General features: G+C 44.9%; 1 protein-coding gene, 2 non-coding genes and 1 pseudogene across 8 annotated transcripts in view; 1 reads left to right on the plus strand and 3 right to left on the minus strand.

Moving 5' to 3' along the window:
- Positions 1-8,691, minus strand: part of PIK3C2B (phosphatidylinositol-4-phosphate 3-kinase catalytic subunit type 2 beta) — an 88,974-nt gene extending 80,283 nt beyond the window's left edge. For all 6 annotated transcript variants that reach the window (XR_012375851.1, XR_012375845.1, XR_012375847.1 and 3 more), the window contains exon 1: positions 8,250-8,691. The gene's annotated coding sequence lies outside the window, so the exon portion shown is untranslated. The remainder of the gene's footprint in view (positions 1-8,249) is intronic.
- Positions 8,692-17,969: 9,278 nt separating this feature from the next.
- TRNAK-UUU (transfer RNA lysine (anticodon UUU)) lies at positions 17,970-18,042 on the plus strand. Its single transcript has one exon. It is a non-coding gene; the product is annotated as a tRNA-Lys (tRNA).
- Positions 18,043-18,325: 283 nt separating this feature from the next.
- Positions 18,326-18,398, minus strand: TRNAK-UUU (transfer RNA lysine (anticodon UUU)). Its single transcript has one exon. It is a non-coding gene; the product is annotated as a tRNA-Lys (tRNA).
- A 2,404-nt stretch (positions 18,399-20,802) lies between these two features.
- Positions 20,803-21,663, minus strand: LOC112811216 (large ribosomal subunit protein uL1-like; annotated as a pseudogene).
- Positions 21,664-26,713: the final 5,050 nt, after the last annotated feature.

Genomic DNA, 26,713 nt, shown 5'->3' on the forward strand with positions numbered 1-26,713 from the left:
TTCACCCAAGGTCACACAACTCGTAGATGGTAGAATCAAGGATTCAGTCGAAACTTGTTTGAGGCCAAAATTCATCGTGGTTTTCCCATCCCAAAGAATGGGACCCAGGCACATCCCAGGTTACCGAAAGTGCAAGCTGACATTGGTGATTACTCTAACACACCTCCACATTCTGCCCCCCACACCCCAAAACACTTCACCTCCCAAGCCACTCAAAAGCAAGCAAATAATAAACAAGGGAAAACCAAAAGACGACCCACCATGTTGCAGATAAGAGGACCAAATGGCCAATTGTCTAAATGGGTGAAGAGGAGTGGGAGACACAGGCTTTCCATTATGGAGTGAATAAGTCATGGGAGTAAAAGGCACAGGGAATCTGGTCAATGCTATTGTACTAGCGTGGTGGACAACAGATCATAGCTACACTTGTGGTGAGCACAGCATAACACAGAGGGAAGTTGAATCCCTATGTCTTACACCTGAAACAAATGTCACATCATGTGTCACCTATACTCAAATAAAAACATAAAAAAAGAGAGAGAGAGAACCAACGACCAGAGGGGAGAAATGACTTGTCTGGAGTCACACAGCTAGTCAGTGGCAGAAGTGGGACTACAAACTAGAGGCACGTCCCAGGCTCCCACTCCAGTGCTCTTTCCAGACTGAGCCACAACCAGTCTACCTCCAGGGAAGGAAATCCCCCAGCCTTCCTGTTCCAATCTCTCTCCAATTGGTCCATTCCTTTCCAAGCTTTGGATTGCTTTCCTTAAGTGAAATAACCTATTGAAAGCACATAATAGGCACCAAAAATTATTATTCTTTCTCTTACCTGAACAAGTGAAACAGCCTTCTAACGAGGTCTATCTCCCCGCTGACCTCTAAAGCATCCACGCTCCACTGTCAAGATAACCTTGCACAATGGCTCTGTTCCTGTCATCCTTCTAAGGAAGAGGTTTCTGTCTCTCTCCTTCCTTATCAGACCTTCAAGACTCCCCACCCTGAGTCCCAGCCCAGTTCCCTGCATGCCCCCCAAATGAGGATGGTTATTAACCACTTCCCAGGGCCACGAGTTTTCCCACAAATCTTCAGTCATGCTAGTGCTTTCTCGAATATTCTCTGCCTTCCCCTCTACAAGTGCCTGCTCTTATATTTGAGGCTTCTCTCATCTACGACTGAAAGTGACTTTTGCTCTCCTTTGAACATCTCTAAACACATACAGCATTTATATTGTTTTGCATTACACCTACTAGTGATTAGAATAAAAATAATTTTTATCCACTTGGGTAATTTATAGTTACCAAGCATTTTCAGAGACACAAGCCCATTAATCTAAGAATAAAAATTACCTCTTATTTATCTTTGTCTTCCCCACGATGCTCAACACAATGTTTTACACCAGGGACAGAGCTGTTAAATACTGTGTTTGGAGGGTGGTCAGACCAACCCAGAGGAGAACATTTAACACCTCCCTGCTGTAGGATTAGAGATTCTGAATGAGGAAGGCAAAATTGTAGTTTATTTTTCCAGGTTGATACCCCATAGCATTTACTACTCTCAGAGTTTAGAGGTCCCCAAAATATTAAGCACCCTGGTCCTAGCTTCTCTACTTCTCTGAAATGCTGCCTCAGATTATACCAGCTCTTGGAGCAGCGGAGACAACTGCCTCATAGTGAGCTTATAGGATAACCCTGCTCCATAAAGCAGTTCATCCATTCACCTGCAGTTTCTGGAGTACAATGTGGTTACCTCAAGGTCATGGACCATCCTGAATTTAATTTTGTATCCCTATAACATAATTATAACAACCACCATTTACTAAGCCCTTACGAAGTATCAGGCACTGTTCTAGATAGTTTATTAATGAACTCATTTCATTTTTACCACAGCCTTTTTTCCCCCTGGTACTATTATGTTCCCCGTGTTACAAATGAGGGAACAGAAGCACAGAGAAATTAAGTAACTTTCTCAAGATCCAACAAGTAGTGCGTGGGAGAGCCAGGCTTTGAACCCAGGGAATCTGGCTCCAAAGCCATACTCTTACCTATATACTGAATTTATACTGCCCTTCAGTTGATGAATCAATGAATATAAGAATGAAGGAACAGAGGCACTAAAGATGTTTTTGTTGAAGAATTGACCAACCATTAATTAACCCTTTTGCCTCTTCCCTATGTTACCCGTAGGAGTATCCCAAGAGTCTTTCTCAAACTTTCCCTAAGTTCAGCCAGAGTTTGTCTATGAGGAATTCCTTGATCTACCAGTATAGAATCCCTGTCAGCAAAACAGAGAAGCGTGATTTAATTTATTCTTAGTGAACTAAGGTCTCCCAGAACATAAACTCCAAAAGGACAGGGACTGTGTCTTCTCCACTCCTGTGCACTAAGATGAGCGTCAGGTACATCGTGAAAAAATAAATAAAATACAAACTCCTTCAATGGCTCTGGCCAGATTAAAGTACTTTCACTTCACCTGCTTTTTGCCTTTTACTCTGTCCCCCAGCCCAATTTCTACTCATTGTTCTGGTCTCGGCTAACACTGAATTTCTTCCGGAAGTCTGACTACCCCAAATGCCCCACTTATGAGTTTCCAAAGCATCCCACACTCCCCCACCCACATACCCACCCCACAGTCTATTTACTTGTCTGTATTCCCCACTCAACTGTAAGTTCTGGAAGGCTCTCTGTCCTCATCACTGAAGGCACTAGAAGTCATTAGTAAGCCCTCAAAAACATCTGTTGAATGAATGAATGGAATGAATGAGTTCTTTTTAAACATTATCTGAGAGACTTATCTCCCTTTGTGACCATAGCTTCTTCCACAAAAGACTTTGAGAACAACGCTTTCTGTTGTCAACTGACTCTTGGGGAAACCCCATCTCATTCAGAACTTGGGCCTCATTGACACTTTTCTCTCAGAGGTCCCTTACAGGGGAACACCAAAGATAGAAACACAGGTGCTGGAGGTATCCGGACCTGGATTCAAACTTCGGTTCTTCTCTAATTATCTTTGGCATGTTTCTTAATCTTCATTCAAATCAAACCTAGTCGAAATCTCAGCTCTCCCACTGATAAAGGGGGAAGGCACATTTCCTTTCTTTTTCTTTCTTTCCTTTCTTTCTCCTTTCTTTCTCTTTCTTTCTTTCTTGTGAGTAAAGCGATAGAAGTTTATTAAGTGAAGATACAGAAAAAGCTCTCAAGAGTGAGAGGGGTCCCAACAGGGTTGCCTGGGGGAAGACACATGTTCATCATCATGGTTTCCTCCAAGGTTAGGGGAAGGGGAAAGTAAAGATAATGTCTGAAAAGTTACAGGTGGACAACACCTGAAACTAATATAATGCTGTATGTTAACTCACTGGAACTAAAACAAAAACTTAGAAAGAAAAAGAAAGAAAAGCTACCAGTGGACAGACAGTGCTGCTGGCTATTCTTCATCACACACTCTTGCCTTTCATGGTACTTGAACTTTTGTTCAGGTGGCTCCCTTTCGCCTTGTGTGCCGTAACAGTGTCGTCAAAATTGCACTTCAGAGAATTTGCCAACCCTTTGGAACCACTCTCTTTCACAGTCTCTTGTCGGGGAATTATATCTATCCTTTCTCTTAATTAAAAAAATAAAATGCCTTCTTGAAGTCTACAGCGGAAACATGAAATCCTGGCCATAATATTTTTGGGGGAAAATAATATGTCTTTTCCCAGCTTCCCATAATACCCAATTTGCAAACAATCTCTCCTTTTTGGGTCAGAATTAAACACACTCTAATGGTGCTCCTTATCATTTTAACTTCCTTTATTTACCCTTAGGAAGACGTAACAGCATGGCGAATCAGGAACATGGCAGACGCTCTGCTTCCAGCAAAGACGGGCTCTCAAGAGATGTCTCAACAGTGGAAGAGAGCCATCATTACACTCACCTGTGTTCTGGGTTCGTTTGCGACCTAAGACAAGAAAGGCTCATATCTATTTCTTCTCCCTCGCAAGGCACACTGTAGCAGTTCCTCAAAACGGAATCTTCTTGGTTCTTTCCTCTTTTCCCCTCCCCCTGTGCTTCTGGTTTGCTGCCAGGGGTACCAACTACACTAAGATAGAAGAACTTGGCTGAAGAGGATGCCTCCATGAAAGCTTAGCCCCGGTGGGCCTCGCCATCCAGCCACGTTGAGCTCTCATTCCTGACACCCACCTCCATTTGGGGAGGATACGGGGAGAGGAGATGAAGGAGAATCTAGCCTCTACGACAGGCCCCTCGGGAGCAGAGGCTTAGGGCGCACAAAGCATTGTAGGAAGAACTGCCGAGAAGAAAGCAAGCACTGCCACCCAGGAGCTCAATCTCGCAGTGACTGCTAGGGTCGGTTGGCTGGAGAGAGAGAAAGGAGCAGGAAGAAGGGAATGGAACGGTGTTTTCAGGAAGGAAGAGAGGCAGGAGTGATAAAGCGTTGATGAAAGGAAAAACATTTTCTGAAGAGGCAAATGATCTCTGGCTCCTCTTGGAAATACTACGGAGCCTCTGTGGGGTGAGACTTCCTATGGGAAGTATTCCAAAAGAGGAAAGAAGGAATTGCTGGATTCCTTTAGCCACAGGTTCTGTGGTCTGCCTCAGGAATATTGAGAACCGCTCTCCTCTTCTCCTGACCTTGAGGGCCTCTGCCCCGCAGCACAAACAGTGTCTTAGGTGTCCTTAAAGTCTTTAACCAAACATAGGAGTTTGGAGGGAGTGAATTCCCCAACAATGAAGTCACTGGCAGGGTCTGCACACAATTGTGAAGTGCCAAAAGATAGGTCCTGTCATTGATCATATTGTGATCTAGGGGGCAAGAGTAAATTCCAACATTGCTAGTAACTGTGTGACCTTGGGAGAGTCACTCCTTCTCAGGGAAATGATCTCCAAAGTCCTTTCCAGTTCTAAAGCCTTATGGGGTCATAGGATGTGCAAGAATAACAGTCTCCTAAGTTTCATTTTATAAAAGAGACACGAAATGAAGCACATACAGAAATACTAAAACGAAAGATCTGCCTCAATTTTCCAGAGTACCGCCAAGTCCCAAACCTCTTATTAATGTTGCCCAGAAGGGAGCAAAATTACTCGATTTGATTACCCCCACTCTTCTCCTTACACTGAGGTAGGGATATGAATGGGAAAGCACAAAAAGGCCGGTAAGGCAGGAACCCAAGGAATTCACATACATGTGCCTTGACCCCCAAACACCTGGGAATTAAGGAGGTGCTATGCTGGGCCCCAGCCCTTGAGAACATTTTTTTTTTTAAGATTTTATTTATTTATTTGACAGAAAGAGAGACACAGCAGGGGGAGTGGGAGAGAGAGAAGCAGGCTTCCTGCTGAGCCGGGAGGGAGCCGGATGCAGGGCTCTGGGATCATGACCTGAGCTGAAGGCAGATGCCTAGGGACTGAGCCACCCAGGTGCCCCGAGAACTTTATTATCTAAGGAATGTCCCAGGCTGGTGACTTGTCACAGGCGTTCAAGTCAGGAAATCCAGTATGCATGAATTCTGTACTCTGCTACCCCTTTCCGTCCTCCCAAGACCTGATATCACCCTCACAGTGGCATCAAGGTTATGAGCACAGGGGTCTGGAGTGAAGCAGCCTACTTCAAATCCCTCCTCTGTCATTTACTAGCTGATTGACATCAGTAAATGTTAGCTATTATATTATTTGCCAGCTCAGCACTACCCTGTCTATGGACAGTAGCCCGCCTTTGGGGGGTGTTTCCCCACTTCCCTACAGATATCGTTAAGCAGCATCTCCTTCTCTCCTAGCTCACATCCTGTCAACCCTTTTTAAAGTGAAGTAATTCCCCCCCAAAACAGAAAAGTAACCCAAGAAATAGCTACCTTGGTATCTGCACATCACGCGTCCCTTGTCCTATGTTCCAGAACATTCTCTATTCTGTCCCTTCCTCCCACCCCTTTCCCAACCCCCACCAGCTCTCCCTCCCCTGTTGTTACCAAGGCTAAATTCAGGGTAACACACATTGGTATAGTACTCTGCAGTTTCCAGAGTGCTTTTGCACACATGATTTTATTCAGTTCATGGTAAGCAGTGTGTTTCATCTTTAAAGCAATCTTGTGAGCCAAGGGTATTTCCCCCCATTTTAGAGATATGCAAACTAAGTCTTAGGTTCATAAGTTGTCCATGCTCACACAGCTAGGAAGTAAGTCAAACCGGGACTCAAAACCAAGCCTCCTGACCCCAAACCCACCCACTATTTTCTCTACTACTCCACATTATCATGTCCAAGTTCACATCCTGGGAGCATGAGAAGCCTGAAGTTTATGGCCAGCCACAAACGCCTCCAAGGGAACACAGTTCTCTCCTTTTCCTCCCTGCTGGCTGTGGCATGGCTGTGCAGGCTGAAGGACCATACACGTGAGGTACCTGCAAAGCACCAGGCCAGGTACGGTGAGGAAACCAGAAAGGGGACCAAAGGCCCAGAAGGCTGTGGGGTGTCTGCTAGAGGGCCACTATGTCATGGCAAAGACCAAAAGCATTCCAGGTCACTGGGCAATTCCAAAGGAGCACCCCAGAGAAAATCCTGAGGCCCCAGATCCACTGAGCCTTCCTCAACCCAGCATACCCATGGGCCTCCCTCACTGATGCTTCCAGGGAGAGGAAAATGTACAAGCTCCCTTCTGGCCAGGGCTGAGAGCTTGATCAAATTCAGACACACACACCCATGCACACTCAGCAGTAAATTCAGAGCCATGGAAATCAAACCTTGAGCTCACCCAAAGGCCAAAGGAGAAGCAGTCCAGGGCTCCAGCTCACAGCCCCATCTCCTCAAATGCTAGATGCCAGGCAGAGGTATAAAATGTACCTCTACTTCATTTTTCCATGCACACAGCCCCAGATGGGACTGCCAGGCTCTGGAGGAGATGCAGTTCTGAAGCCTCATAACCTCTCTGCTGTAGGATGCACAGCTGGACTTGGAGAAGGAGGAATAATTGGGGATCAGGTTTGCCAACCCTGGAACGTTTCTCTCCCAATATCTTTCCAAGGCCTAGTGCAGCGGTGGAGTAAGTTTTCATTCAGCAACTGATACAGGGTTGGAATTCAGTGCAAATTGCTTACATCTGCTTGGCCACATCCCAGACAGGTAGTTTAGAGAGAGAAGGAGGGGCAGCGTTGGCTCACTTCTGGAAGCCTGGGTAGCTGTGCGCTCAGGAATCTGGTGCCATGCTGGGACCAGCCAGCCCAGGGTACAAAATTCCCCAACGGAATTGGGGGGGCGGGGAAGGGGAGAACATCAGGGCAGCAGGAAACAATAGAGATTCCACCCATGCGTGGCTGGTGGGACCGGGACAGGGAAGCCACAAAGACCCCGCAAGGGGGTAGGGACGAAGGGGAGAGAAGGGTGGCCTCAAGGCGCAGGAGCAATGGCAGATTCTACACACACACCACACCCCCCCCCCCAGATTCTACACACACACACACACACCCCAGGCAACCAGGGTGTGTGCACTAACCTCATACAATTGGTAATCTCTTCTCTCAACCCAGGAGCTTGCCAAACCCCTTGGCTCCCCACCCTACCCCACCCCAGCTTGGCAGCGTCCCCTGGGCTTCCTGCTGCTGCGATTGCTCCCCAACATCAAAGCCGCCGCTGTCGGGAGCTGAGAACGAGAGACGAGTACCAGCCAGGAGAGCAGGGACTCCCCGGAGGGCCCGGAAACTCAGGCCTGAGGGTCCCTCTCTCCCCGCTCCAGCTTCTCCTGGTGCTGCAGTACCCTTATAAGGCAGAAGCCAAGTCTGCCCTCCGTCTGGCTAAAAAATGTATATATTCCCCAGGCTAGATGCTGACTTTTCACCCACTGCAAGAGAAAAAGAGAAAACGCCACCCCCACCACCCCCACTCCGGGGCAGGTTTTGCTTTTTATTTCTTATCTTAAAACAAACAAACCCCCAAACCATCGGTTGGCTCAGATCGTCTTGCAGCTGGGAGCCAGGAAGTGTGTTGAGAGGGAAGGGAGTGGGAAGGGGGTGCCCGGGGGCCCGAGACGCCCCGAAACTGTTGGGGCGGGGTGGCGACGGGAGTCGGCAACCTGCAGGGCGCCGCGGGCTGGAGCTCTCGCTGCCACCGCGTCCGCGGCTCGGCCGGCCTCCGGGAACCCGCGGCTCCTTCCATTGTTGCACCTCGGCTGTTGCCATGTTGGAGGGAGAGCCCCTTGACCTCTGCTCCGTCCACTCCGCGGGCCATCCGCAGACCCGCGGCGGGCGCTCCCGGCCCGGTGCGCGTCCTACCTGTGCTCGCTGCGGGCTTCCCTGCGAGACCCGACGTGGCGTGTGCTCGGCGACGCGGGCTGCCGGCTCCGCAGCTCCAGGCGTCCCCAGCACCCGGGCGCGCCGGCCGCGCACCGCCCGCGCCCGGGCCGCTCCCCTCTCCGCGCTGCCCGCCGCGAGCGCCGGCCCTGGGGCCCCCACCCCGGGGCGGCGGGGAAGGCAGGAAAGGGCGCCGGGACCCGCTCCGGGGGCGCGGGGGAGCCCTCCGGGTCCGGAGCGTGCGCGAGCCCGCAGAGTCAGGCCACCCCGGGTGAGACAATAGCGGGAGCAGCGGGCGGGAGCGGAGAAGCCATCTCCCGGAGACCCGGCGCACTGCACGGCGACGCGAGGCGCGGCCAGCCCCGGCCTGGACAGGCAGCCGCCCGGCCGCCCGCTCCAGCCCGCAGCGCCGAGTCGGCGGCGAGCGCGAGGGCGGGGCGGGCCCCGGAACCCTGACCGCCCTCTACCTCTCCCTCCCGCCGCCCGCCTCCCTCCCTCCTCCCTCCCTCCCTCCCTCCGCCGCCACTCGCTCCCTCCCTCCCTCCCTCCCCGCGGGCCCGCGGGGGAGAGCGGCGCGCGGGCGTCCGATTGTGCTCGGGGACTGCAGCCGGCGCTGCCGCTTCCCCCTTGAGTGAGGTTTTCTGCAGATGGTCGTTACTTTTCCCTGCGGGGACCCCTTTGCTCCGTGTCAGATTAATGCCAGGTCTGTCTGCTGAAAAGGAACCACTGAGGGTTTGAGGACTTACCCCCTGCGTTACTAGGATTGCGACGCCTGCAAAAGCCCCTACCTTGAGGGCGGAGGTGGGGGTAGGGGGGAAGCTGGCTCGGGGCTGAGCAATCAGCCGTGTTGGTGTTTCTGTCCGCCCGAGTGCCCCGTCCGACCTGAACCCCAGAGAATAGCAATCCTGAGGGGGAGGGGTGGGGAGAGGGTCCTCCAACCCAACTATGGTAGGGAAAAAACCCACTTCGTTCATTCAGTTGGTTATGTTTAAGATTTTGACTCCAAGTGCTTTCTTTGAGCAGTGGTCTCTAGAAGAATTTTCCTAAAGACTCCACCCCCCCCAAAAAAGAACAACCAAGAATTGGCCAGCTCCTCATTTGCATTTGCTTTGCATAGTAACTAAGATCTCTGATCTCAAAGTACAATTTCCTCAAAACTTTAATTTATTCTCCCCCGGGGCCCTCCTTCCTTTCTGGCCGGTCTGTGAGGATCAACACCTGGTTCCCAGCCTCCCTCCCCTGCAGTTCCCCTTCAGGTATGGGGGTCTCCAGGCTCCCAGCCTCCTTCAGAAGCCTGGGACTCCCCAGCCAGGGTTCCCATGGAAACGTCTGCCAACCTACCCCTTTCCTGGTCTCAAGGAAATATTTGTTAAAATGCTACTATTTCAGTCTGTTTAGGGTTTACTAGAGTTAAAAAAAAAAGTCAGAAAGGCCTTTTAATAAGATATGGGGCCGCTAAAATTCCCTTATTAATACAAAACTGTGAGAAAAGCCAACACAATTCCTAGATTCATAAAATTATAGAATTTGAAGAGACTCCAAAGCTCAGTAAGAGGATATTTATTAGGAAGAGAATTTGACTAACCAGAAGAAGTCCTACAGGGGGAGAAAGCAATATAAAAAGCGAGTTCCCAGGCACCTGGGTGGCTCAGATGGTTGGGCATCTGCCTTCGGCTCAGGTCGTGATCCCAGGGTCCTGGGATCGAGTCCCGCATCGGGCTCCCTGCTCCTTGGGAGCCTGCTTCTCCCTCTGCCTCTCTCTCTCTGTCTCTCATGAGTAAATAAATAAAAATCTTAAAAAAGCGAGTTCCCGGTTCAGAAGGATTTCTTGGGATATTGTTTTGTTCTCATATAAGATGAAATCTGAGCGAATGCGAAGGACCCCGAATTGCAGGCAACCCTGAGTGAGACCATAGGGAGGAGAGGGGAGACCCAAGCCTGTGTTTCTTCTCTCTACCCTCTGCCATGTGACCTTGGGTAGTCCACCCTCTGAGCATCAGTGATAATATCAGCTCCTAATCCTCAAGAGCCACAGGGGATAAAAACATGCATTCGTTCACTCACTCATTCACCACTTGTTCACAGTGTGAATATGTGTGAGCCTTACTGTGTGCCTGTCATCAGGCTAAGCTCAGAGGCCTGCGAGAACAGAGGGGCCTAGGGGTCGTCAGTATGTCTCTTGCCGGAGTGAAAATTTCCCAAGTGGAGAGCTAACAGGAAATAAGCCTGGGTCACTGCGTTGAACATCTTATCAAAGGCTCTCCAATGCACTTTGTAGGGAGAAAATATTTCCTTATAAGAGAAACCAGGGCATGGCAAGAAGTTTAGATTTTTGTCCTGCGGGTGACAGAGAACCCAGGGTGTAGACAAGTGGAGCTGGGAGTGATATCAGAAAAACCTCCTGGCATATTACACAGGAGGATTTGGAAGATGCACTCTGTGTCTTCCCATTGTCCCTGAAGCCATCTGGCTTCCTAGTAGAGGGTGGCCACTGGGAGCCCTGGCAGAAGATTGGAAGGCGGGAGGTTGAATAGGTCTGGATATTTGCTTCTCAGGATTTCCCTCTCTTTGGAGTCCCTGTGGGCTGGCTGCCTCCCTCAGCCAAAGTTCACAGCTCCCTCTGGGTGGTTCCCTCTCCCCCTCCACCCCCAACTTTCTCAATTCAGATATCTCAATTACCTTCTCAGGCCTGGGAGTGGAAACTTGGTTTCCTGATGGCCCCAATGTGCTGCACACTATTCCATCCTGCACTCCTCACCCCCATCCGCTGCCTTATATTTCTCCTTTCCATTAATTGCCAAGCTTCTAGAAAGAAGCTCCAATGTCTTCATGTGTCTCTTTTATTCCTTAAGCCACTGGAGCCTGTGGGTTTAACTGTGACTGTTCTCACACCACACAGCTTTCCTTTACCCTGCTGACCCTTTGTAAATTGTCTCTTCAAATTGGAGTGTGTCATTTGCTTCCTGCCACATTAGGAGTACAGGCCGAGAGCTCACGGAGGCCACGGCTACATTCAGAGTGCAAGATCAGAGAATCTCAAAACCCAGCCAGGGCCGTGGCCATGGGGATAAAAAGGAAAGACCAGATACAAGCGATGGTTAGGAAGTCAAATCAATAATATTTTTTTTTAAAGATTTTATTTATTTATTTGAGAGAGAGAGAGAACGAGAGATAGAAAGCACGAGAGGGAAGAGGGTCAGAGGGAGAAGCAGACTCCCTGCTGAGCAGGAAGCCCAATGTGGGACTCGATCCCGGGACTCCAGGATCATGACCTGAGCCGAAGGCAGTCGCTTAACCAACTGAGCCACCCAGGCGCCCAAAAATCAATAATATTTGATAATGTATTGAATGTAGGCAGTGGGAGGAGGGATCTAGAATCACTGTCCATTTGATGTCTTAGGAATTAGTGGCAAATCATGCCATGCACCAAGTGGGGGGACTATAGTAAGACAGGGCCCAGGTGTTGGGGGAGCAAACATGAGTTTCATTTTGGACATGTTGGGTTTGAGGTAACTGTAGAATGTTTAGGTGAGGATGTCTAGAAACTAAAGTCAGAGCAGAGGTGTGGACAAGTGAGGGCAATTTTGGACTCTTCAGATCATGGATGGTCAGTGAAGCTGTGGGCATGCGTGAGATCACCCAGGTGGGCGCGTGCAGAGGAAGACCCCTGCCAAAGAAGTTGAGAAGAAACAACGAGGTTGGTAGGGAAAACCCGCCACCACAGAGTATCAGAAAGGAGGGTGGAAGTGTCAGGAAAGTGACTGAACACAAGTGTGGCAGGGAAAGCCAGGAGGGCAGCCCTGGAAAGTGCCCTTTGGATTGGCAGGAGAGTCATTGGGACCAGTGGTGTGAGAACAGTCACAGTTAAACACACAGGCTCCAGTGGCTTAAGGAATAAAAGAGACATATGAAGACATTGGAGCTTCTTTAGAGAAGCCTGGCAATTAATGGAAAGGAGAAATATAAGGCAGTGTATGGGGCTGAGGAGTGCAGGATGGAGGGGAGGATTTTTGTTATGGCTTTCCTTTATCAGATGGGAAGAGCTTAAATACGCTCAAATGTTGAGGAGAAAGACCAAGGAGATAGAGAGATGATTAATGAAAACCATCCCAGAGGAAATGGGGGGAGGGGCAGGGGTTGCCTGGGATATCTTCAAGAAAGGGCAAGGAGCGGAACAGATACTTGTGTAGATTGGTAAACCTAGAGGTTAGGAGTTAACTGGTTGCTACCTGATGGTCTGTAAGCAATTTCTTGAAAGAGAAGGGGTCAAGTTGGGCTTGAGGACTTAAGGAAAGTGGATAAGGTTAAAATAGCCACCCAAAGGAATGAGAATGGTAGCTTCTTAGAGAGAGAAATGGAATTGTCAGCAGAGTCGAGGATGTGGCTGGAATCCGATATTCTGATATGTAGTGGAGGTGATATTAACATTTTCCTCATTTTCTTCTGCAGCACTGGGAAGCCCAGGTGCAGAATGTTGAATCAGGGCTGGGGGTGGGGTGTTGCAGAATAAGTACAGTTGGAGGATAAAGGGGAAAGAGGGTTCTTGACAAAAGAGGAGGAGTCCAACGAGGGACATGAAGCTGGAGAAAGCCTGTGAATATTGAGGAAGGGAGTCAAGGGGTCTAGCAACCTCTAGTCTTGCTCCCTCCCCTCCAGTCTCTTCCCCAACACCCCAGCCAGAATGATCTTTCTAAAGCAGACATCTACTTCCCCTGCTTAATTAACATCAACTAGCACAGAAGCTCTGTGAGGGCAGGGATTCTTTAGGTTGGTTTTTTTTGTTTTGTTTTTCTTTAGTTTTTAGAATTCTGTATTCCCAGAGCCTGGAACATGCCTGGCACGTAGCATGTGCTCAATAAAATTTGTCAGATGAATGAATGGATGACTCCATATAGCTCTTGGATGAAGCTCAAACTCTTTAAGAAAGTCAACAAGGCCTCTCATGATCTGGCCCTTGCTTTTCACTCTAGCCTCAGAGGACAGAGACTTTGTCTTGTTCAATCTTGTATCCTCAAAACAGCACCTACCATATAGAGGGCATTTAATAAATGTGGGTTGAATGAATAACTCCCTCCCTCATTCCAATGCAAACTCCATGTTGTTTCTGGAATACATACAATTCCTACCTAGGGGTCATTCTACAGGCTCTTCCTACTGCTTGGAAAGGGCCTCCTACCTGCCCCCCCCAAACCCCACCTCTGTTGCCCTTCCTTTTATGTGGCTGTCTTTCTACATGGTAGGCAGAATAATGCCCCCCCCCCCAGGAGGAAATGTCTGCTTCCCAATCCCTGGATCGTGTAAATATGTTATCTTACCTGGCAAGAGGATTGTGCAGATGGGATTTAGTTAAAGACTGTGAGATGGGGAGATTAGCCTGGGTAAATTACCCAGGTGAGCCCAATCTAATCACACTGATCCCTAAAAGCAGAACATGTTCCCCAGCTGAAGTCAGAGGGCGACGTGGTAATGGAAGAATGTTAAGAGGGATGCAACATTGCAGGCTTTTAAGTTGGAGGGTTGAGGTCCTGAGCCAAGGAATGTGAACAGCTTCTAGAAACTGGAAAAGGCAAGGAAACAGATTCTCCCCCAGAGCCTTCAGAAAGGACCACGGCACTGTTGACACACTGATTCCAGCCCAGTGGGACCCATGTTAGGCTTCTGATTACAGAACCCTAAAATAATAAACTTTTAATCCACCAAATGTGTGGTAATTTGTTACAGCAGCAATAGCAGACTAATACACCCTACAATTAGCTTTCCAGGAAGCTTCCCTAGAGTGCTTCTAAATACACCTGAGAGATGAGGATTGTAACATTAATCACAGAGTGTCGAAATTACTTGTTTGATTTTTTTCTGGATTGGGGGAAGGGACAGAAGAGGAGGGTAATTAGACTATAAGCTCCTTAAAGACAAGGCAATCTGTGTTGCGTTTACCTTTGAATTTCTAGAACTAATTCGTTGCCTGATCCAAAGCTGGTGTTCAGTAAATATTGATGAATGAGTGAATGAATGAGGACCTGGTTATTAGGGAGCAGGTGGTTGAAATGAGTGAGAGGAGAGGGTGAGTAAATCTGTGCTGTGTTCTCTCAGGGCTCTGCTCTGGGCTCGGGTTTATCTGTAAAACAACTTTAAACTAAAATTGCAAAAAACTAAAATTGCAAAAGGCAATGTTTGCACCATTTTCATTTAAAAGTCCTTCAGTAGACTTTCCTCAAAAAGATCCAAATATTTTTGAAAGGTGAATAGATGTTGGAGATGGGGTAGGGGAGCTCTGTAAATATTTGGTGGTCAGATTGACTTCTTCAGTCTCATTGAATCCCACTGGCCTTGACAACAGTCCTGCTTCTCTCATACACCTTTTCAATGACCGAGGACATTTGAGGGCTGCCTGGTTCAGGGAATATTTATCCCAGTGTCTGAGCTCTTGATGCTGTCCAAGATTGTTGGGCTGCTAGTTTCCCTGTATTCTCAGAGAAGAGAGGGGTGGGAGCACCCACCAGAAACCCAGGCTGCTCTGGGTTTGGAGTTATTAGGGCCAAAACACCAGAGGAGCTTTCTCCAAACGACTTCTCTGTAACATGCATCTTCCTGGTGCCTTGTAATGGTCTCAACTCCAAAGACTCTATACAGTGATCCTGGAAGACTGGGTCCTTGCGTAGGCAGCTATACTTGGCATTGGTTTGGGAAGCCCTGGGAAAGCCTCCCCAAATTAAACCTTTCCTGCTGGCTTAAATTAAATTCCACCATTAGAGATGTGCTTATCTGGCTCTTCAATACAATTGTACAACTCACAACTATCCATGTGCTTTCCCTGCCATGCACCACTGTGGGACTCTCAGGATGAGGAAGACGAGACCTCACCACACACGTAGGTGCCCCCAAGTCCCTGTGAAAACAGTTTCCATTCCAAGGTGTAACTGCTTAAGTTAAGCTAAGGCTTGCCAGCTTTAAGAAGAGGACTGTGTCAGGGTCCAGGTAACAAATGGTGTCACCAAGAGGGCAAGAAGGTGGGAGAACAGCAAGACCTCTCTCGCTCCACAACTTTTCCCAGCTCTGATACAGAGTCGATGGTGATTTTCAAAGACAGATGAGTCTGGTGAATGGGGGATGGGCGGGGTGGGGGAGGGCGGGTAAAAAGTGTCCCTTTACAAATCGGGGGAACACCTGAGGCTAATAGAACACCATATTATTTAGCTATACTAAATTAAAATAAAAACTTAATTTAAAAGGGGTAAAATTAGTGGAGGAAATGATGCTTAAGAGATGTGGGGCGGGGTCCCCAACATAGAATCTGTAAGTTTAGACTGCCCTCTAGCAGGAGAAATAAGTTAGACAGTCTATGGGAAGTGAGAAGTTCGAAGAAGCACAAGTTTAGACTGCCCTCTAGCAGGAGAATTAAGTTAGACAGTCTATGGGAAGTGAGAAGCTCGAAGAAGCACTCCAGGGTTACAGCGCTAAATATGGTACAAGAGAGCACTCCTGCCGGTCTGTGTAATGCAACGTGGGGCAAAGACGATTCAGTTCCTGCTACCTCAGGTGGGACATTTCTGTGTTAACAAGCCAAACCTTCGACTCAACTTTCAAACTTTGCCATTGCCTGTATGATATAATTTTTCTCCTTGGCTTGAAAGAAAGCTGGTCAGCTTTCTCCAGTCTGACACCTCTCTCTACCTTCCCCCGTTCAGCCACACTAACCTGTTCACCAACCTTCAAACCCAATGTACACTCCCCACTTACCTTTCGGGCTTACTGTTTTCCTTCCCACTGTGCCTAGTTTACTGCTGTGGAAATAGTAGGTACTCAATAAGCAAGTTGATGGGTCAATCTCATTCAGTCTGTTCAACTTTAAACAGCAGGTTTATTATCTCGAAGGAAAGGGAATACCATGTAACAAAGACCCTGGGCAAGGGGGAAAAAAAAAAACCTTCAAGGCCCCTCTGTTCTTTCCCTTTTAGGGAGCCTGGACAGATACCATTTCCCTTCCTTAAAAAAAAAGGTTAGGTATAATGCATTTCATAAAAACAGAGCAAGAAATTTTCCTTATTTAACACAGTATGTGCCCAAGACATGTCTGAATAAATAAATGACAAATGTCTGGTGGCTGATTACAATCTACTCTGTATACCTCTGACAGTAACTTGTTTAAATTCAACTCTCACCATGTGTTTTTCTTGCTGAAAACTCGAGGGTCCCCATCCTCATTTAATAACCATGGCCTTTTCTCATCTCCTGCCATGCTGTACTTGATTCTTATTACTGCATTCATTACTTTGTTAAAGTGGTTGGCTTAAGTGTCCACCTTCTTTCCTAGGCTGTAAGCAGGATCCATGTCCTATTTAAGCCATCGTAGATGATCAATAAATGTTTGCTCAGGACCTAAGCCATCATAGCACAGGACCTAAGCCATCAGGACCTAAGCACAGGACCTAAGCCATCATAGTAAAGGACCTAAGCCATCAGGACCTAAGCACAGGACCTAAGCCATCATAGATGATCAATAAATGTTTGCTCAGGACCTAAGCCATCATAGCACAGGACCTAAGCCACCAGGACCTAAGCACAGGACCTAAGCCATCATAGTAAAGGACCTAAGCCATCAGGGCCTAAGCACAGGACCTAAGCCATCATAGATGATCAATAAATGTTTGCTCAGTTAAATCATTCCTTCCTGTTGCATTTTGAGTCTGTTACTTCTAATCTTATTCACAGTGGGAAAAGTAATAGATTTAGATTTAGAAGGTATCTTACAGGTCAACCAATCAATTCCTTCATTTTACAGATGTGGAAACCCAGGCCTGCTCAGGATCACATAATTTGTTGGTCTTTGTTCTAAAAGAATCAGACAATTGTAGGAAAGAAATCCCTCCAACTGAGGCTGAGCTGTTTTGTTGTTCATTGTGTTCAGAAGTCTCAAGTTCCCAGAAATAAAAAATGAATATCCTTATCAGTTTTTGAAATTTCATAATCCTGGGTTCCACACCCTATTCATCAGGGTTGATGAAACTGATTTTAGGAAAGACTAGGCTGATCTGGAGTCTTAATACTCCATGTTGCTCCTACTGGTGCACACTGCTTTAGGAGGGCTCATTTTGTGAGCCTGACTTGAAAACTGCAACTTGCCTGGAAGGCAGGGAAAGGCAAAACTTCGATCAAAACTTAAATTAAAAGTCTAAGCTCCTTTTCTCTCGATCTAAATTTGGTCCCACCTTCCCACTGTTACTTTTATTTTCTTCTATTAGCTCCTCTATTCATGAATCAAATGCGTCTTTCCTTCTTTTGTGCTGAGGAATGCTTATCTAACAGCGACATCATCTAGTGAATGGAAATGTATTTTTCATTAAGGGGACAAATACGGTAATCTGGCTCCGTAGAGTTAACTAAAATTAAGAGGTCCTATCAGCGAAGTGATAGAAGACAGAAGAATTACAATAAAAAGAGGTTGCTGCTCTATGTCTGAAAGTTTAATGTTGGTTGCCTTATCTTACCACTGTTTCATTTCAGTTTTGTAGATATTGGCAATTGAGCAGGCATGAAATATGAGAGAACTTGAAGAATACGGGTCTTAAGTAAATGGAAAAAAAGACAGGAAAGCGAATGTTTTTCTTTATTGTGTTGAAAAAAAGCACTTCAAATGTATTTTGCCAGAGAAGTAACTTATTAGAATTATATCAAGTAAACAGAAGAGCAATTTTTCTCAAGAGCGCCCGGATAGCTCAGTCGGTAGAGCATCAGACTTTTAATCTGAGGGTCCAGGGTTCAAGTCCCTGTTCGGGCGTTTGTGGCTTTTGCCCCTTACTTACATTACCAAATATAATAAGCGTAAGAAATTCTTGTGATAAAACGTACTTCCACTTCGAACTGAATTCAGTTTTTCATTGCTTTTAGAATATGCAAGGTAAATGTGTTCTCAGGGAAGAAAAAAACCGACTATGCAAAATCACTTAATTTCTTGGCGAATATGGAGGTTTTCACACAGTGGTCTCCCATGGAGACGAAATTTGTGTTTCTCAGCTTGTTAATAGTTAAAGAAAAAAGTAAATGAGAAAGTTAAAGCAAAGCACCCGAACAGGGACTTGAACCCTGGACCCTCAGATTAAAAGTCTGATGCTCTACCGACTGAGCTATCCGGGCTCTCATGAGAAAAGGCTTCTACTTACAATGCCTTACATAAGAATAAAGAACCTTGTGTAATCGACTTCTTCCACCTGTATTTTGTGAAACTGTTTTAAACCCAAGAAAGCTCAGGATTCCTACAACAAAGAGAAACAGAAGACCTAAATCACGCATTTTTCACCAGCATTAGCAGCTACTTCAGAATTCCAAGGTATTTATATGCTCAATAACCATTATCACGTAGGCTTCTTTGATCTGTAATCTGTCTCCAGGAGTAAGGGGACGCGAGGTTTACCACTTTTGACGTGCTGTAGTGGCATCAGATCTATTTTACTATTGATAATAGGGTGGATATCAGTTCTAAAGCCGACCTGACAACAGAAAAGAAAAAAAAAAGGGAGAGAGAGAGAGACTAAGAGAGAATATAAATACACTGCTCGGAAGCTGCTGGGTTGAACTGCGTAGTTTGGAGTGGGAGAAAGGATCCTGCAGAGGGATAGTGTGATTGTCCTGTACGTCCCTTGAAGACGTCCAAGTTATTTTTAAGTGACGCAAGCCCTGGAGGAAGTCCCCAGCCATGACCCTGGGGGGGGGGGGGGGGGGGGGCAGAAGCCCAGCAAGCCAGAGAGACAGGAAAGCTGAACGTGCCAGTGGAGAGATTTCATTGACCATAGCCCTGGAGGCTCTTCTCTTCCACAGCCATCAGCAGTCTGAGCATGGCCTTCTGCTACAGGGCTGCCTTGAGAATTACCCACCATGGGGCTGAGAATTACCCACCGAGGGACAGTGAAGAATCTCTGTTGCTTTCCCTTCATTCATCTACTTAATTCCGGCGCTTTAGGAGTGATTGCTCTGGCCCAGAAATTTCACTTGTAGGAATTTGTCCTAGAGAAATAATCAGGGATGTATAAAAAAACTTGATTACGGGAAAGATCGTCATGGTATTTTAATTGAAAAATATTGCAAATGACATATTGGCTATACAAATTATTGTACAGCCTTAATACATGGAATATTATATAGCTATTAATAATCATGTTAATAGAAGAATACAACTCGGGAAAAATTGCAAAATATTGTTCAGTTAGGAAATATTTCAAAGCAATTTTTTAAAAAGGTGCACATGTGTCCAATGAAAAACTGAAAGGATAAATGTTTCTACATACAGCCTGGATTCTGAATTTAGGTGCCCCTCCTTGAAAGCTTACTTCCAAAAAATAAAAACCAAACCTTACTTCCACTATGTGTTCTTGAGCAAGCTACATCTCTGTGTCTCAGGACAATAGAGTAATTGTGAGAATTCCTAAGATAGTTTATATAAATTGTTTAGAATGGTGTCTGACAAGAAATAAGCAATCGTGAAGTCACATAAAGACAATGGCAAAGAGGTAACAAGAACAGACTACAGATTCTGCTCTTTCTAGCATTCTAACACTATCTACACTTCAACACTTAACATATGTTAACAATTATTTTCTTATCCAGGTATAATTGACATATAACATTCATTTCAGGTGCACAACATAACAATTCCATATTTGTATACATTGCAAAATGATCACCACAATAAGTCTAGTGAAGTTGTCACCGCACACAGTTAACAAGTTTTCTTTCTTATGATGAGAACTTTCAAGATCTACTCTCTTAGCAACTTTCAAATATGCACTACAGTATTATTAACTGCAGCAACCATGCTGTGTATAAGGGCTTAAACATATTTGACTGGACTGGGAGGAGATGTAGAGAATTTTGAAAGCTGACAATATTGAGTTATCTCCAGACAAAAAGAATCACCTTATCCCCTAAGTAATGGGGAATTATTAAAAGTTTGGCTCATTTATGTTCCAATTTCCCCTCAAAGGAGCACACATTAGATTTGTTTCATTCGTGCTACAATAAAAACGCAAGGACTACCACATCAAATATTCTCATCAGAATCACATTGCCAGAATTAATCATCTGCCCGGAGCTAATGGTAAAATGGTTTCTAAAATTGGCTGTGTGCAGACAGGGTGCTTAGTCATTAAGTTAGGACTATCAGACTGCCTTTCCTTTGCTCAAAACTCTCTGATTCTCTCCTACTACTTTAATGAGTGACACATGGAACTTTTTATGACACCATTCAAAATCCTCCACAATCTGGTCCTGGCCTACTTTGCTGGCATTCCATACCAGTCCCAATATAATATAATGCAAACCACAATTGTTATTTAAAAATTTCTAGTAGCCACATTAAGAAAAGTAAAAAGAAACAGATGAAATTAATTTTAATTATATATTTTATTCAACCCAATATATCCAAAATATCATTTTGATATGTAATTAATATAAAACATTATTGAGATACTTTACAGGTGTTTTTTCCTAAGTCTTTTTTTTTTTTTTTTTAATGGTAGCACACTAGGGTTTATTAAACTGTGCCTTAGTACAGGCACTGGGGCTTGCCCATGGTTCTCTTGATGTATAAAGCCTGGATGTCCTGCCAAATCTTCTTGAGCAATGATGCCAGGAAATTGACAACTAAGTGGATGTTGTACAGAAGCTCATCATCTGTCATCTTCATGTGGCCAACTGTCACCGTCAGACACAACACCTTCTTCATCAGGAATTTTTTTTTTTTTCTTAAAGATTTTATTTATTTATTCATGAGAGACAGAGAGAGAGAGAGAGAGAGAGAGAGAGGCAGAGGGAGAAGCAGGCTCCCGAGGAGCAGGGAGCCCGACGCGGGACCAGATCCCAGGACCCTGGGATCATGACCTGAGCCGAAGGCAGACGCTTAACCATCTGAGCCACCCAGGCGCCCCATCTGGAATTTGATTGTGGAATTCACTCCATCCACTTTGGCCACCATGTTCTCACTGTGGGTCAGCAAGGAAGGGAACTTGCCAGCCTTATTCAGTCATGGGCCCAGGATTCATGGAATCTGCTTGATCAGAGATTCTGAAGCCAAAAAGGCATCGTACTTCTTGCCCAGCTTCTTGACTAATTTTTTATTCTTGTTGAGCTTTTTCAGCGCCTCAATGTCCATGAGGGGAATATCCACAGCCTTGGACTCATCACAGTGCTGTTGGTCCCTCAAAACACATACGGAAAACTTGGGGTGGGGAGTGGACGTAAGCCTGACGGTGCCCAAGAAGCATTTGTCCTTGTAAGGGTCATTGTTCCTCAGGCTGATCTGCAGCTCCACCATCTCTGAAAACTTCCGGCACTTGTGCTGGTTCCCGTGCAGGACTTACCACCACACTGCCTCATACAGGGTCTCGCAGGAGACTCTGCTGCTCATGGTTCCTTGCACCACGGTAACCAGAAAAAAGCCCTACTAAGTCTTTGAAATCTGAGGTGTATTTTACACTTAGAGCACATCTCAATTTGGACTAGCCACATTTCAAGCCACAAGTGGCTGGTGGATATTATATTGGACAGTGGGATTCAATACCGTGCCAATCTTTTACTCAGTGACCAACACTTTGATCAAAGTAGATTCTTTTCCGTTTTAAGACCGTCTCTTCTAAATTCCTCATCTCTTTCCTCTCCTCATTATTTGTGCCATGTTTCTTCAAATTACTTCTCCCATTTCTGCCTCTTGAAATCCTATTCATTTTTTAAGGTCCCACTCAAATGATTATTCTTCTACAAAACCTTCCAATGATTGTGTTAAATAGGAAGGAGGGATTAATTCAAGAGACTATAGATAGGCTCACATTCAGTTTATAGATTCAATAATAGAGCCAGACATTTATTTTTCAAATTGAAAAAATAAAACTGGATCTCCATGTTATAACATGCACAAAAATCAATTGAGGATGAATTAAAGGCCTAAATGTGAAAAGTGAATCTTTAGAACTTTTAGGAGAAAGTATATGAGAGTATCTTTATGACCCCAAGGGGAAGAATCTCCTAAATAAAAAAAAGGAAGTGAAACATAAAATAATTAATAAATCCAACTTCATTTAAAAAAACTGCTTATCAAAAGACATTTAAAAAGTGAAAACAAGTTGTAGATTTGAAGATTTATTTGTGATATATATAATCAAGAAGGATTTATATCCAGTTTACACAGAGGACTCATATAAATCAGTAAGGAATAGACAAACCAACAGAAAAATGGGCAATAGATATGGACAGGCAATTCACAGGTGAGTAAACATGGTCAATAAATATGAAAAAACGTTCAACCTTACTAATAATCATGGGTCACCATATAAATCAAGCCACCATGAGAAATTCTCACATCTATTACATTTTTTTTAAAATAATCTCATAATACCAAGTATTGGCAAAGATGTGTATCAACAGAATCTTTTTTTTAAATTGTGGCACTTCTAGTTTATTTTTTAATTTAAATTTTGTTAATTAACATCTAGTGTAATATTGGTTTCAGGAGTAGAATTCAGTGGTCCATCACTTAGATACAACACCCAGGGCTCATCACCATCTAGCCCACCCCTCACCCACCTCCCTCCATCAACCCTCGGTTTGTTCTCTATTGTTAAGAGTCTCTTTCGGCTTGTTTCCCTCTCTCCTTTTTTTCTTTTCCCCCCTTCCCGTATGTTCATCTGTTTTCTTTCTTAAATTCCACATATGAGTGAGATCATATGGTATTTGTCTTTCTCTGACTGACTTAATTCACTTAGCAATAATATACTGTAGCTTCGTCCACTTCTTTGCAAATGGAAAGATATCATTTTTTTAAAAGATTTTATTTATTTATTTGACAGAGAGAGAGACAGCAAGAGAGGGAACACAAGCAGTGGGAGTGGAAGAGGGAGAAACAGGCCTCCCACTGAGCAGGGAGCCCGATCCCAGGACCCTGGGATCATGACCTGAGCTGAAGGCAACGCTTAACGACTGAGCCACCCAGGCGCCCCTCATTTTTTTTTTCTTGATGGCTGAATAATATTCTCTTGTGTGTGTATCACATCTTCTTTATCCATTCATCAGTAATTGGACATTTGGGCTCTTTCCATAGTTTGGCTATTGTCGATAATGTGAGCAATAGAATCTTATACACACCCTTCAGGAGTGTATACATCTACAACCACTTTGGAGAGCACTGTGTTATGATCTGGTAGCGCTGACAATGTTTTTGTGACCCAATAATTCTACTCCCTAGAGTGCACAAGTACAAGAATGTCGATGGCAGCATTGTTTGTAACAGCGAACAATTGGAAACACCTATTTATCAAAGGAGGAGATGAATAAAAAATTGTGGTGCATTCATTACTGTTATACGCTGAATTGTGTCCCCCCACCTCCAGATTACTGTTTTGAAGACCTAACCCCTTAGCACCTCGGAATGTGACTCTATTTGGAGACAGGCCTTCTACAGGGGTGATAAAGGTAAAATGAAGTCCTATGGGTGGGCCCTAATCCATTATGGCTGTTGTCCTTATAAGAAGAGATTAGGACGCAGACAACTTACTGACCAAGGGTTGAGGACAAAACAAGAAGGCAAGCCACGTACAACAAGCCAAGGAGAGGTATCAGAAGAAACCAAATTTGCCAACCCCTTGATCTTATACTTCTAGCACACAGAACTGTGAGAAAACAGATTTCTATTGTTTAAGTCACCCAGTCTGTGGTATTTTGTGATGGTAGCCCTAGAAAATCACAATTACTGGGGCGCCTGGGTGGCTCAGTTGTTAAGTGTCTGCCTTCGGCTCAGATCATGATCCCAGAGTCCTGGGATCAAGCCCTGCATCGAGCCCTGCATCGAGCCCTGCATCGAGCCCTGCATCGAGCCCTGCATTGAGCCCCGCATCGGGCTCCCTGCTCTGCGGGAAGCCTGCTTCTCCCTCTCCCGCTCCCCCTGCTTGTATGCCCTCTCTAGCTGTGTCTCTCTCTGTCAAATAAATTAATAAAATATAAAAAAATCACAATTACTATATAACAATTAATTACACAATTCAATATATTACTATACAACATTACTAAATAATACTGAAAATCAACTATACATGATTTAACATTGTGAAACTTCACAGTGATCAGCAAAAATGCAAGTTGTAGTAGAATACATACAGTTTGATGCCATTTATAAACATTTTAAAAGCATAAAATATTTTTAAGGAATATATACATATATAAATCCTAAAAGTCTAAAGAAGTGCATGGCAGGGGTAAATACCAAATTCAGAATAGTTCCTTTTGGAGATGAAGGAGGGAGATGCCTTAGGAGAATGGACTATAGGAAACTTTTTTGTAAAAGGTAAGGTATTGTTCTTTAGGAAGAGTGGTGGGGAAAAGGAGATAATATTCTTCTTTATACCTTGTTGTATGTGTGAAGTAGTTCATTATAATTTTTTAAGAAAGACTATAGATCAACAACATTGACTTCTAGTTCCCTTAGAACTCCGACGGGCTCTAGAAAAATCATTTGGTTTAGCCATTTTATTTACAGACTGTGAAACTGAAGAACTGTGTAACTTTCTGGTTTCTAGAAATAACTAGACTAAACCTACATTTCCTGTTCCTTTATTAAATAAACGGTTTTTGAGTAGAGTTCTTAGAGAAGGAAGTGGTGATCACTGAGTCAGTTATGAGCTTGTTAAGCTAATTTCATTTTCTTTTTGGTAAGTTTACTTGATGAGGAGAAGAAATGCTCTAGTTATGGTTTATTTTCATTAGAGCAAGTCATTTGATGAAATTTTATGAACTCCTTAGGAAAGGATAGCGAAATGTTGCCAGATACTGACCACTATTAGGTAGGATCATTAGTGGTTTAAGAATATTTGAAGATGAATGATTAATCATGAATCAGTGTCAACCATGAGGGGAAAAGCTCTATTCTTAACCATGTCCTATTCAGCATATTTATCAAGACTTTTGATAAGACAAATTAAATATGTTGATCAAAATTTTGCAAAATGCAAAAGTGAAAGAGCTAATCTCTCTCAACCTTCCAGGCAAGGTTAACCACACTTACCACATTCTCTTTACCTGGACTGTCTGACTCCTCCACTAGGCAGATTCCAGGCATTACTTGCTTTGGAATCTTCTAGGTTGGTGCTTGGCACAGAGTAGGTGTTCAACAAATGTTTGTTGATCTTAAACAAAATGAGTTGCTGGACAGGATCATAATTCCAAGAGTCCTGGAGACAGGAGGAAGAGATCTAAACTAACTGGATATTATTTAAAAGATACAAATTACTGTTTGGGAATTAAAAAAAAACACTAAAATTAATTGCACAAAAAAGAGGAGAAACAGTTGAAGAGTGGTTCATCTAAAAAAGCCCCTCCCCTTTATTTTTTGAGAGAGGTGGTTGCTGACTTCAAGCTCTTTCAGAACAACTGTGAAAAAGGAATTAATTCTTCAGCTCATTTACAGAAATCTGGATCTCCCGGCTATGCGGAAGGTTATGCCAGAAATAGAGCAAGGTGCAATGTGTAAATTAAGGGAGGTCATTGCCCCATTTTATTTAACATGAGTCTGTACCCAGTCCTGGGAACCACATCTTAAACAGGACAAACAAGTACTTGTTCAGAACATGGTGACCAGGGTGGCTTGAAGCCATGTCAAATAAGAAATAGTTGAAGGCTGTGAGGGGATTTTTAGCTTGTAGAAAAACAAGGGACAGGGTTAGGGATGGAACATGGGAACTGTCTTCAAATGACTTAATAGTATTCATGTTATAAAGAATGACTCCTTACTCTGTTCTACCAAGTGTATAACTGAAACCAATGGAAATTGCAAAGTAACATACTTCAGCTCAGAAAATCCTCTAACATTTAGAATCATCCTGAAATAAATGAGATGAGGTATTTGGGAGGGATAATACCATTTGGCATTGGCAGAGGTGGAAGTCGGCCAACCTGAGAGGTTGCACGTGCTTTTATCAGGTTGTATGATCCAAAGAAGCTCCCCCTCCCGGTTCTTTGCACCTCTTTCAGCATTTATCACGTATCTTGAGTTATTCGTGTATATTCTAATCCTATCTCCCCCAATTAGCGACAACACTAACATGCTGTTTGCCCTCTCCAGCCACCACCTCTGGGGAGTAAGAGTGAGTAAATTAACTTTGAGTAACAGTGGGAATGGCGTTTTTTGGAACAGCGAAAGGCTGCCTCTGACTATGCTATTAGGTTTCTCCCCTCCTCGATTTTTGATCTCCTAGGACACGTCTGTGAATACCATCAGACTGAGTTCCTAAAACGATTTCTCTAGAACCTCAAAATTCAGTCATCCAGGACCTGCGACTCTCTCTCTGGACTGGGCTCTAGTCTATGGTAGGGAGAGCTCAGCCTTTCTACCTCTCTAGTCCTCCAGTGGGGCCTCTATGGTTTCCGGAGGCCTCACCGGAAGCTCTGGTACGAGACGGGTTCAGGAGGCCGGA

The sequence above is a fragment of the Callorhinus ursinus genome, unplaced genomic scaffold (assembly GCF_003265705.2).
Source record: "Callorhinus ursinus isolate GAN/ISIS: 27379988/994484 unplaced genomic scaffold, GSC_fseal_2.0 scaffold57, whole genome shotgun sequence".
Classification (NCBI taxonomy): Eukaryota; Metazoa; Chordata; class Mammalia; order Carnivora; family Otariidae; genus Callorhinus; species Callorhinus ursinus.